This window comes from Pectinophora gossypiella, chromosome 2 (assembly GCF_024362695.1).
Source record: "Pectinophora gossypiella chromosome 2, ilPecGoss1.1, whole genome shotgun sequence".
Taxonomy (NCBI): Eukaryota; Metazoa; Arthropoda; class Insecta; order Lepidoptera; family Gelechiidae; genus Pectinophora; species Pectinophora gossypiella.
In genome coordinates this window covers 11,496,776-11,508,401 of record NC_065405.1, presented here as the reverse complement: position 1 = coordinate 11,508,401, position 11,626 = coordinate 11,496,776, and the positions used below count along the sequence as shown (strand labels likewise).

Here is an 11,626-nt window from a genome sequence, read left to right as displayed (position 1 = left end):
CTTTTACCACAGTATTTATATAGTACAGAAAGATGATTGGACACTTAATAAGACACGACGAATTTATTAAAAACATCATAGAAGGGAAAATAGATGGCAAGAGAGAAAGAGAAAGACCAAGGAGATGGAAAAAAATAAAGAGAAGGCGAATGTCCTGTCTTATAAGGAAAGAGGCCCTAAGGCCCTTGATAGACATAATGAAGAATGCTGCGCCGACAAGAGCGTGGTTCTTAAATTGATGATGATGATGACGTATAGGAAAGAATTTAGTAAGAGTAAAGATGTTTTGATAGTGTTATGTTGTTAATATATTTTACAGTTTTATGATATTAATAATTGCAAAAAGAAATAAACTGCTAGTATGGTGATTAAATATGAAAAATGTAGAAATTGCAGGCAAACATATTTATTTATATTTCTGCCTTCTTAGACATTAAAGATAGCTAATTGGTCACTCACGCTTACGTGTATGTAAAAGCGCATGTCGAGTCGATTGCATAAAGTGTTTGCCCTGCAGCATTCGCGCAAAAGGCTTTTCTTGCAGTTCCTTTTCCTCGAATATACAGATTGTGAGCTGCAGTAGTTTCTAAAAATTGACAAAGTGTAACTATGTTACCTACTGAGTAAACATATTTTTAAATTTTAATTTGTACTTTAACACCGCCGGAACCGTGGTAGCCCAGTTGGTAGAACGCTTCGATCACACTTTGAGGTCGCAGGTTTGAATCCAGCACAGGCCTAAACCAATGATTGTCGAATTTGTTTTCGAATTCATGTTTGAATCATCAATGATTATCAGCGGTGAAGGAAAACATAGTGGGGAAACCCACATTCCCGAGAAATGCATTTTCGGAGGTACCTGACTTAACCTGTATTGGGCTGGCTTTCCCTTCCGGGCTGGAAGGCCAGACAGGCAGTCGCTTCTGTACAAAACCGGAACTGTCAATCTTCAGATTAGGTAAGCGGACCCTGTGAAAAACGGGGTAATGCTAGGGAGATGATTTTTTACTTTTACCACATACCTTATAAGTAGCTGTACATGTTAATTTTATAAGGCACTCATTCTACCACAAGGCAACGGTAATAAAACAGACAATAGTATTTACACAATCCTCTTGTCTGCATAAAAGCGTTAATTGCGTAAAGGGACACTCATAAACTCTGTCGTCGGTAAGTCTAATTGTTTTCTTTACGCGAACACGGAGTCGTACGCAATAAAATCATTGTAGCCCTTTGTACAAAGCTTAGCGAAGTTTATTAGGTCCGTAACAGAGAACAATCGAGGCTCGCAGTATATACAGGCAGTGTAAAACTAATTTATAAATATACTGAGATGTGACGACCTGAGCATTCTTATTCATTCATTTGATGAACAAACACCCCGACTAGCAATTAAAAAGTAGTAAAACTAGGATAGTGCGGTCCCTGCCCTGACGAGCAAACGTTGCGTCATCCTTAGAGATCTTGGATTTTCTCCGGTCTCTGCCTACCCTAACGCGAAATAGGCGTGATCTTATATATGTATCCGTGATTTAATGATTTCAGAGGCGCTCAAACTTCACACCCCTAAGCAAATACTACACTACATAATATAGATAATGTAGAGCTTAGAGATTATTTTTTTTTTGACGTGACTTATTGTAGATTTGCCGCAGATGGCATTAACTACTTGGCCGGACAGATGGGGAGCGCTGAAGGCTCTCACCCGGTACAACGTTTAAGACAACAGGCCTGAGGGTGCCCAGTTGGGCGCGAACCTCGGCTCAGGGCGTCGTCTGAGAGGAAAAATATTTGAAAGAATTAATCGACCCTAGTGGGTCGATAGCGATAAGCGCTGAATGAGGGAAATCGTCGACCACGCCGACGGGGTCGGTATCGGGGACCTGAGAGCTTAGAGATGAACTATAGCATAAGGAGGCGATCACTATAAATCCCTCCTGCAAAATCTCCAGCTTCAAAATAAACCTTTTCTATAACTCGACCGGTAACTGAACCCAGGTTCTTTGGTTTGATGGTCGAATAATCTGGCTATTACAACATAGTGATTGCTTGCTTTCTCGACTGTTAGTTAAACTTTACAAGTCAATGTTTTGTCAGAAATATATCCAATTTTGTTGAGCTACTGCTCGCTGGTATACTTGGTGATAAGGGTGACTTTCTCATTTGTTGTCTCAGAGGTGTCACGGATATGCTATACCTAGGCTACGGTACAAATTCCTATTAGTAATACACCCTGTAATATCCTGAGCGACGCCATCAAAACTTTCATTAGACAAAATATTTGTCCCATTTCGAGCCGCAATCTTATGAGAATATTCGATTTTATGATCTAGGAGTTTAGTACATTTACTAAAGTACATTTAAATGTAAGTTTAGGGAAACGGGGATAAGCTCTGAGCTATTGTTTGTTCTTAAGGATCATTTACCACCTCATTATATTACGGCAATGTGCGCCATTAAGGCTCCAATACAAAGTTTGGTTGCAATTTACTTGTAAAGGTGGTGTTTTCTGGAACTGTTTACATTGATAAGGAACACATTGTCTGTCTTTCTCTGTTTTAGAAGTTACAATGACTTCATAACCGTTTATCACCTATCACATTGGTCTAATATAACTAGGTGAAACACGGGTACTTCATTCATCATGCGATGATGTACAGTCATGAGCAGTATTATATAGGTACTCCCCTTAGAACCCTGTCGTACTAACATATTTGACATTTATTGTGACTTACAGTTCAATTACCCAGACCTACGGGGTATAACGTAGAACCCTTGCCAATGCAGGACGGAAGAGGCGAGTTACAGGGACTGTAACCTGAAAACTGACAGAGAGCAGCAGTAACTGTCAGCACTATTCAGAGGCGGAGGACAGGAGTTCTAGTACGGCTTTGAAATAGACTACTCTGGGCGCTATCCCACTCGCGTCAGACAGAGTAATGCGGGGCAGAAGGAAAGAGGGAAACTGCTGATTTATTTTTTCCTAAAAGTAGCCTGGAGAATGCTACACCGACTCTTGTCGGCGTGGCTCTTAAATTAGTGATGTGACAGTTCAATTTGTCAAATAAGTTAATGTGAAATGGTACCAAAGTCTATACATATTAATGCTCCAACAACCCCAATTGGGAATATGGCCGGGAGCTTATATTTATGTAATTTTTAGCTTTGAAGTTGCCTAGTGTAGTTGCCATCTCACAAAATCTCTATCTAAACCTATATTAATCCTGTAAGTCTGAGTAATCCATGGGATTATCCATGGTTTTTTGGCCCAAAACTTGGAGATAATAGGTCTAATAAAGATGATTGGATATTCCAAGTCTCATAGTTTATCTCAGATTAATCGTATTCAATCTCAGTACTTAACGGAGTAATTAAAACTGCTCATTCAAGATTTACGAAGCTTTGGTTTTTGGTTTGGTTTAAACTTTTCTTTGATATTCACACCGTTCCCGACTCCAATATGTAGCAAGTTCATTCACCCTAAGGTTGCCTGGAAGAAATTTCTATTTAGCAATAAGGCCGATTGTACTTCTCCTGTCACATTTGTAATTGTTTTTAGTGTTGTGTTTATATGTGCAATAAAGCGCTTTTGTATTGTATATTGTATTCTATATTTATTCTACTCGTACTTAGGTAGGTAAGTCTGTATAACATAAATTCACGTCATTAATCCCTTATATGATTGACAAACCCACAAACAATTCGAGGGTCTAAAAATATCACATTGGAAATAACTCGTCTAAAAAAGCAATAAATATTGCAATTTGACATAAGTGCGCAATATCAAAGAGAATATAATTCACTACGTTTTACGCAATATGAATATCAACTTTAAAATAGCAAAATTGCTTTTTTTAGATGAATTGCTTAAATAGGCCTTTATAGACCCTCTGAAGACAACTTGCCAATTTTGATACGAAATCCTTTTAAGTAAGTAAAATGTTTATTTTTCATAAGAATACAAAAATATTGGTAAGTAAGTACAATAAAAACCCCACAAAACCAATTCCTCGGTTTTTCTGTGGGAGTGGAGTTCGCGTAAAGATATTATACGTATATTTTAAACACATATTATTAATTATATTATGTCTGTATGTCGTTTCCATATCTCGGGCCTATTATAATTTTTATTTAAGTATTATTATTAGAACAGCCTCCGTGGTCCAACAGCCTCCGTGGTCTAGTGGTTAGAGCGTTAGGCTCATGATCTGGAGGTCCGGGTTCGATTCCCGATGGGGACCAATGTCCCCATTGTCGAAATCACTTTGTGAGACTGTCCTTTGTTTGGTAAGGACTTTTCAGGCTTGAATCACCTGATTGTCCGAAAAAGTAAGATGATTCCGTGCTTCGGAGGGCACGTTAAGCCGTTGGTCCCGGCTATTAGCCGTAAAAACACCTCCACCAACCCGCAGTGGAGCAGCGTGGTGGAGTATGCTCCATACACCCTCCGGTTGATTGAGGGGAGACCTGTGCCCAGCAGTGGGACGTATATAGGCTGTTTATGATGATGATGTTTTGTTAGTTAATTTATAGCTAAGAGATGTTTTACATAAGATGTTTAAACAAAGATTTACTACTTAAATTTATTTATATTGCACTCCTGACTAATGTCGACAGCCAGCATGTTGTACGGTCATGAGTACTAACATTTATACACTTTGAAACCATGTCTTATTAACTTTCTTGACAAATTAAACCGCAAGTCACATTAAATGTCAAAATCTGATAGTGCGACAGGGTTCTAAAGTGGGTAGGTACATGATATTGCTCATGACTGTACAGATACGGTATCTCATTTGAAGGCATTTGAGGCCTTAGCCAGGTTCGAATGATTACGAAAAACGACAGTCTAATAGAAAATAATGTATGCTACACATAAAATATGTACAAATAATGTATTGGCTGCCCATAGTAGACAGTAAAACTTTTTTTTTCCCGACATCCACCAGCGAAGCACTGGGGGCAACAGTGGGGGCCTTCAGGATTTCCTGGTATATTTCCAGGTATATACCCATCCCATGATCCATCATATTTATAAAACTATCTTCTTCACTATATATTTCAACCAACCGACAGACGGCCGATAAATAAGTTATGCAAATAATCTATCAAATTGCACATAAAAAGAAATAATACCTCTATGTTTCTACCTAAATATAAAATACCATTGGTTTTGAACGTAAAATACACGTACAGCCTATTATGATAACCTGATTTTCCTTCATTTCATACAAATCGAATACATTTTTCTCCGTTTCGCGGATGTACAGAAATTATCCTCTTTTAACGTTCAGCGCCCGATGCACGAGACGTATATCCACAGCATAGCATTCGCTTCGTTTATTGTTCGCAGCCATCGATATAACTTATTCTGCGCAGAACACGACTTAACAAATGGAATGGTGGTTAGAAAGAAAAAAGGAACTTTTATTATTGTATACACCCATCACTGAGCGGCATGTTCCTAAAACGCAGAAACCAAATCCTAAGATGGATGTGACGATCCTCATATCATCGTGAATCCTCATGCTTTCTCTATCATTTGGACCTTTGCGGCCGCACATTGGCTAACAATTTTAAAAAAATGTCTCTAAATTATCGCGAAAACCACTAAAGGATTTGCATGCAGTTGTAAATGTTATAATCTGCGTTGTTCCTACTTTCCAAGAAGACTAATCGGCAAAAATCAAGATGTATCCCCGGATATACAAGTGACTTTATAGTTTAGGTATTTCTGAATTTTAGTAGAACACATTATATTTTACCGTATTTCTAACACGGACCTAAATCAATGATTAACGAATTAATGATTGGGTTATAATTGAGTATCACGTGCTCAGCCAGCGGTGAAGGAAAACATCGCATCATGAGGAAACACATTCTCGGAAATGCGATTCAGAGGTGTGTCTGAGCTAACCTGTATATGCTGGTTTTCCCTTTGCGGGTTGGAGGATAAGGACAGTCATAGTCGTTTCCCTGTAAAAAACACCAAACCTATCAATCTTCAGGGTAGGTGGGCGAACCCTGTGAGCATGGGATAATGGCCTGGGGAGAAGATTATATTATATTATACCCTATTATTTCTAGCGTTTGAAACTGCAAATAATATAACGCCATTAATATTAATGAGTTGTATATACAGGCTGCTGAGGAGCTCGGTGGCGCAGCGGTAAACGCGCTCGGTCTGCGATTGTTGAAGTTAAGCAACATTCGCAAAGCCCGGTCATAGGATGGGTGACCACAAAAAAAATTTTCATCTCGAGCTCCTCCGTGCTTTGGAAGGCACGTTAAGCCATCGGTCCCGGCTGCATTAGCAGTCGTTAATAACCACCAATCCGCACTGGGCCCGCGTGGTGGTTTTAGGCCCGATCTCCCTATCCATCCATAGGGAAGGCCCGTGCTCCAGCAGTGGGGACGTAGTAATGGGCTAGTGATGATAATATAAAGGCTGCAAACGTGACGTGTCCGCTTGACTGATTGTTTCCAAACCGAGTTTGGCAAATGTTTGTTAATTCGAGCCTATTTTGTTCTGACACCGCTGTGAATTGATAGCAGTGAACACTTATTGTCTGGAACCTCTAATTTTAACACATATACAGCAAAATGATCCTTTTGTACCACACCAAAACATTACACACATACAAGAGTCATACCCGAAATTAAATAATAGGATATTGGCCCCGAATCCTGCACACACCTTCTAATTTTACTTTAAGTTATAAGTACTTACCTATCATTTTCTTATCCGCCAAAAGCGAAAGGGGCGGATGATTGACAGCTCTTAATTTTAAGAAGAATAAGTAAATGAATGAATAACCCGGGCGAATCAAAAAGGTATCTCGCTGGTATGCAAACAGTTTGACGTCGCTGTCAACTTAATTATGTCGTGTTATTAGCCGATGCAAAAATTGTAATGGTTGTTTTAGATTTGTGCTTAAAATTGACGTGTATTTCATAAATTTTATGCTTGTCGATTACCCGTCCCTTTCCTTTTCGGCGGATAAGAAAATGACAGATATAACTTAAAATAAAATAAGATTGTGTTTACAGGAATTAGCACCATTATTATAATAGAATAGGTAGAACCACAAACAATCAAAAGCCAACCTGCAGCATAAAAAAGCAATACCCAAAAAATAAGTAGAAAACGTTATTGCTAATAAGAAACTTCTTACAGGCAACTCTTAAAATGTAATAATAATATTAATATTGTTAGACCAACGATATAACTTAGTAACTTATTAGATAAACGACTGAATAACTGATTAATAGATAATTTATTATGGTATATTTTTCCAGATTTTTCCAGATTATGTCGATTAAAATGTTACTTGTAATCTTAAATGCAAATAATTGAAAGTAAATAGATACAATGAAAGAATGTTAGTTGCTGCTTATCTTCCGAGACACGTCAACGGAATTAATCAAACTGATCACGTCGTATCTTCGGTAGTAAACAAATTGCACGTGATATCAATATAATCTCTTGATCAACCTTAAAGGCCTCATCACACCAGGCACCATAGCGTTGGTACATTTTGTTGGTGGCGTGACCGTGGTTGCGTCGCGTGTACCAATGTCACACAATGTGTCGCGTGTGCTGTTTGTTTGAATAAACGTTTTCTCTCTCTCTCTCTCTCTCCCTCTCTCTCTCTCTCTCTCAATGAGATTGGGCTTACTATTAATAATAGGGGATTTTCTTTGGGTGCACTCCCATGGTGCATACAGGGATAATCGCCGGTTGGTGTCACACAACATTTAGATTAAATTGTCTCAAGGGGATTATATTATTTGGATTAAATTCTCTACGTGTTAGTTGGCTTCGGCCCCACGCACGCTTTCGTAAAGTCCGGGACTCCATAGGCTCGAGATATGGAAACGACATACAAGTAATAATAATAAAATTTCTATCACATTTATAACAATAAATTTTCATTTCATTTCAAGTGGTTACTTAAAAGTTATTTTTGGTTCGAGCTCAGATGGACCTTCAACCAATGTCTAAATATTGACCTAGGTAGATCTTCACAGATAGCCTTCAGGATACTAGGTGTTCGATTTTCGCAATATTTCCAAAAACAAGCGATACGGCCCCGAACAACAGCGAAAAATAAAAAACAACAGTGAAAATTAAACCGAGAACGATTAGCGGCCCTTGTCTACGTTTATTAAGATTTCATTTTTTTATATCACACCGGGCATTCAAAAGTACTCGTATTGATCTGACGGAATCGAATAACAGTTTTCAATTATGTTTTAGAGACTTAAGTCAGAACACGAAACTATTACAAAAACACTTGCCTATAGATTTGTGCGAAAAAAAATACCTCTACAAATTTTACACTAACTAAATTTATCAAGAGACCGGCGATAATTTATCACTGCTTTGTTCAACGACAAACAGCTTCAATAGTTTATTATACCTATTATTATCTCGATACATTTTCCCAACGTTTTTAAACATAAATATTCAACGATAGGCTGTTAAAATTATCGCTTACCTTTTATGAATAATGTCGCAGTCATCCAGAGCAACTGTCGCGTAAAAGACGGCGATATCATATTGGACACAGGGCACAGGCGATCATTCACTATAGACCCAACCCTCATAACACGTTATACACCATATACTTTACCCCATAAACTTTAATTCAACATAACTTTTCTGGCGGCTCATTCCGAATTTTCTCAAAAATAAAATATTATATCACCAAACAAATCATAACATTAGAAAAAAAATGTAAGTAGGTACTATTTTATTTAAGTAATATATTTTTTATAACTTTCGTAAAGATGGTTAACGACACGGGAGGAAAGTTATGTGACGTCACCGCTACGTAGCGCGCGCCCGCAAGCAGTGACGGTCGTAGCACTGAGTGAGCTCCTCGGGTGCTACGCCGCTACGAGATGCAGACTACGCGCTACATCTGCGACGACCGTTGAAAGTTTGCTTGATTTAAATCTAAAGAGACGAAATTAAGATCGCTTTTAGAAGTTTGTTTTGATCCTTTCAAATACTTAAGTGGACATTTTAAGGGGTTGCTAACTTTAGGAAATGTGGGTTTCGAACACAAGTTATACAATTTGTTTTCGCTATTAATAAGGTTTATTTACAACCCTCTGTTTTAGTAGGTATTAAATTTCTAATTTTATACATTGTATCTTTTATTTTCCAAATTTAAAAATAGATATGTGTAATAATTTTAACTTATCTATTGTCAAAGATTGTTTTTCATAAAACTGTAATGAATACTATTACTGATTAATTTAAATTGTAAATTGTACTCTCTCCTCCTCTTTGTTCCCCCTGTGGACCAAACAAACAGAATACACGAGGCAATCTTAGAGTAAAATTCAGCCAGCATAAAGTGATCTAATAGGCGGTAACGGGGTAACGTCGAGACAGCAATTACGGATGTCGTATGTCACCGTACACAAACCAATTTGCGGAGTCAGAGATACTCAGTGTACGCTAGTCGATATGCATCGTGGGTAAAAAATATTGTATTGGAGCCGTGGTAGCCTAGTTGGTGGAACGCTTGCCTCTCACTTTGAGGTCGCAGGTTCGAATCCAGCACAGGCCTAAACCAATGATTGTCGAATTTGTTTTCGAATTCATGTTTGGATCATAAATTGTTATCAAGTGCTCAGCGGTGAAGGAAAACATCGTGAGGAAACTCTCACTCATGCATTTTTTGGAGGTATATTATGTGAGTTTGTATGACCTGTACGTACTTATGCGGGATGTAAGTGACATCGTAACGAATACTGAGAGGGAAGATTCAGCTCATTATTCTGAGTTAATATCAAGTAGAAATTTCCATCGCAAAAGTAATAGAATTGAAAATAATTTAAAATTACGTAAAAATAATCATAAGACAAAAAATCATGAATTTATGAAGGAAAATTTCACTCGATAGTAACTCATCCCCCTCAATATTCGTTACGATGTCACTAACACTCTGTATATTGGATTCAATCCCATACATTTTTATCAATGTCACTGTCGATTGTCATACTCTTTTCCAACTTGGCTAAGGCCCCATTCTATAAAAGCCTATTGTGAATGTCTAATCTGACTGTCGTGTCGTGTACAGTCGTTAGTCCTCCGGTTACGGAAATTCACATTCCTACACACACTTATACATACAAATCCTATTCAGCATTTAAGAATTGTCATGTACCTTATCTAGTCGTTTACCGTATAGAGTACAATTACGAATGCCCTGAGTCGTCGAGCACAAACCACTTACAGCGAGCGAGTGAGGGATTTACTTCAACGCAATTTAATACTGGATTACTTGGAATTGGCACACAAATAGGGACCAAATTCTGTTTAAAACCTATGATATCCCGCTTGGAATTCCGAGATACGTAGAGTATTTTTCCTGAGGTCAATACTTGGTTTTACATATTATACCTCTAATATAGGTAAGGTAAATAAATAATAATATATCGAATAATATAAGTAAGTGATTTATTGGACAAATAACGTACACATTAACTTATAAATAAAACACCTCCTCCAATGCGTCATATCAAGACAAGGTGACCAACAGGCTGGCAGCATTGCCTCTCTGAATCGCCAGACTCATTCTTTGACAAAAATAACTTCCATCCCTTGCATCCCCCGAAGCCCGGATAAGACGCATTGAAAGACCCATCGAATTCATCATCGAAGATATATCGAATTGATTATCATATGTTGTTTAATAATTACATCCAAATTAATAGAAGTAGTTACTATGCTCGGAATCCGTTCGCTCCTAAATTTAAGTTTGCCTGTACGCACCTTAAAAACTACGTAGAGTCTCATTCCCTTGATGAGAACCGCCTAGTGCTTCAAGATATGACAGTCATTTATGTCGCGTTCGTACGCGAAGAATAAAATATAGTCTTCTCCTTGTCGTTTCGATGGCATTCAGATTTTTTCAGCCCAGTATTTTGCCACTCAGACAGCATTTTCCGGGTTTTGAGCTGACCAGGCCGACCTGGAATCTTTAAATAGACTCCGCATACAGGTTGGCCGAAGTAAAGATAAAATATAGTGGAAACCCGAAATCATCATTATCACGAAATTGAAGAAAGAGGTTGGAAAGGCCCTAACGTGCATTTTATATGAGAACCGCTGTCGCCGGTTCAACCCTTCTCTCTTTACTACTACCGCTGCAAACAGATAACTACGATAGCTCTACTGCTTCTCAAATTCCATAGCCACTTTACCGGCAATGTATATTTTATGTGTTACGCTGCAATTTTATCAGTACCTATCGTAAGATACTGCTACAAACATATAAAAGAATTTTTTTGATAAATAGCCGATCATACCAAGGTTTTTAGCGTTTCTATTATATGGAGGGATCTCCTTGAATGATAGCCGATTTTTGAGTTTTGGACCCACAGATTTTAATGCACAAGTCAACCTTTTAATACACTATCGCGAAGCACTTACGAACTTTTTGGTCATGCTTGTAGGTCGTCCTATCACCTAGAATACAGCCTAGCTACGTTTTTATTTATTTAAATAGGAACCGCTAAAAAGCAAAAAAATAAATTAACGCTTAAAAATAAAAAAAACGCCTTAAAAACATTAACTACAAAACAAACACAAAAAAGCATTAGAAAA

The 11,626-nt window shown here is 37.9% G+C and overlaps 1 protein-coding gene across 1 annotated transcript in view; it reads left to right on the top strand.

Moving 5' to 3' along the window:
- The first annotated feature begins 1,151 nt into the window (after window positions 1-1,151).
- The window catches only part of LOC126373321 (zinc finger protein weckle-like), a 36,524-nt gene continuing 26,049 nt past the window's right edge, over window positions 1,152-11,626 (top strand). The window contains exon 1 of the mRNA XM_050019450.1: window positions 1,152-1,170. The gene's annotated coding sequence lies outside the window, so the exon portion shown is untranslated. The remainder of the gene's footprint in view (window positions 1,171-11,626) is intronic.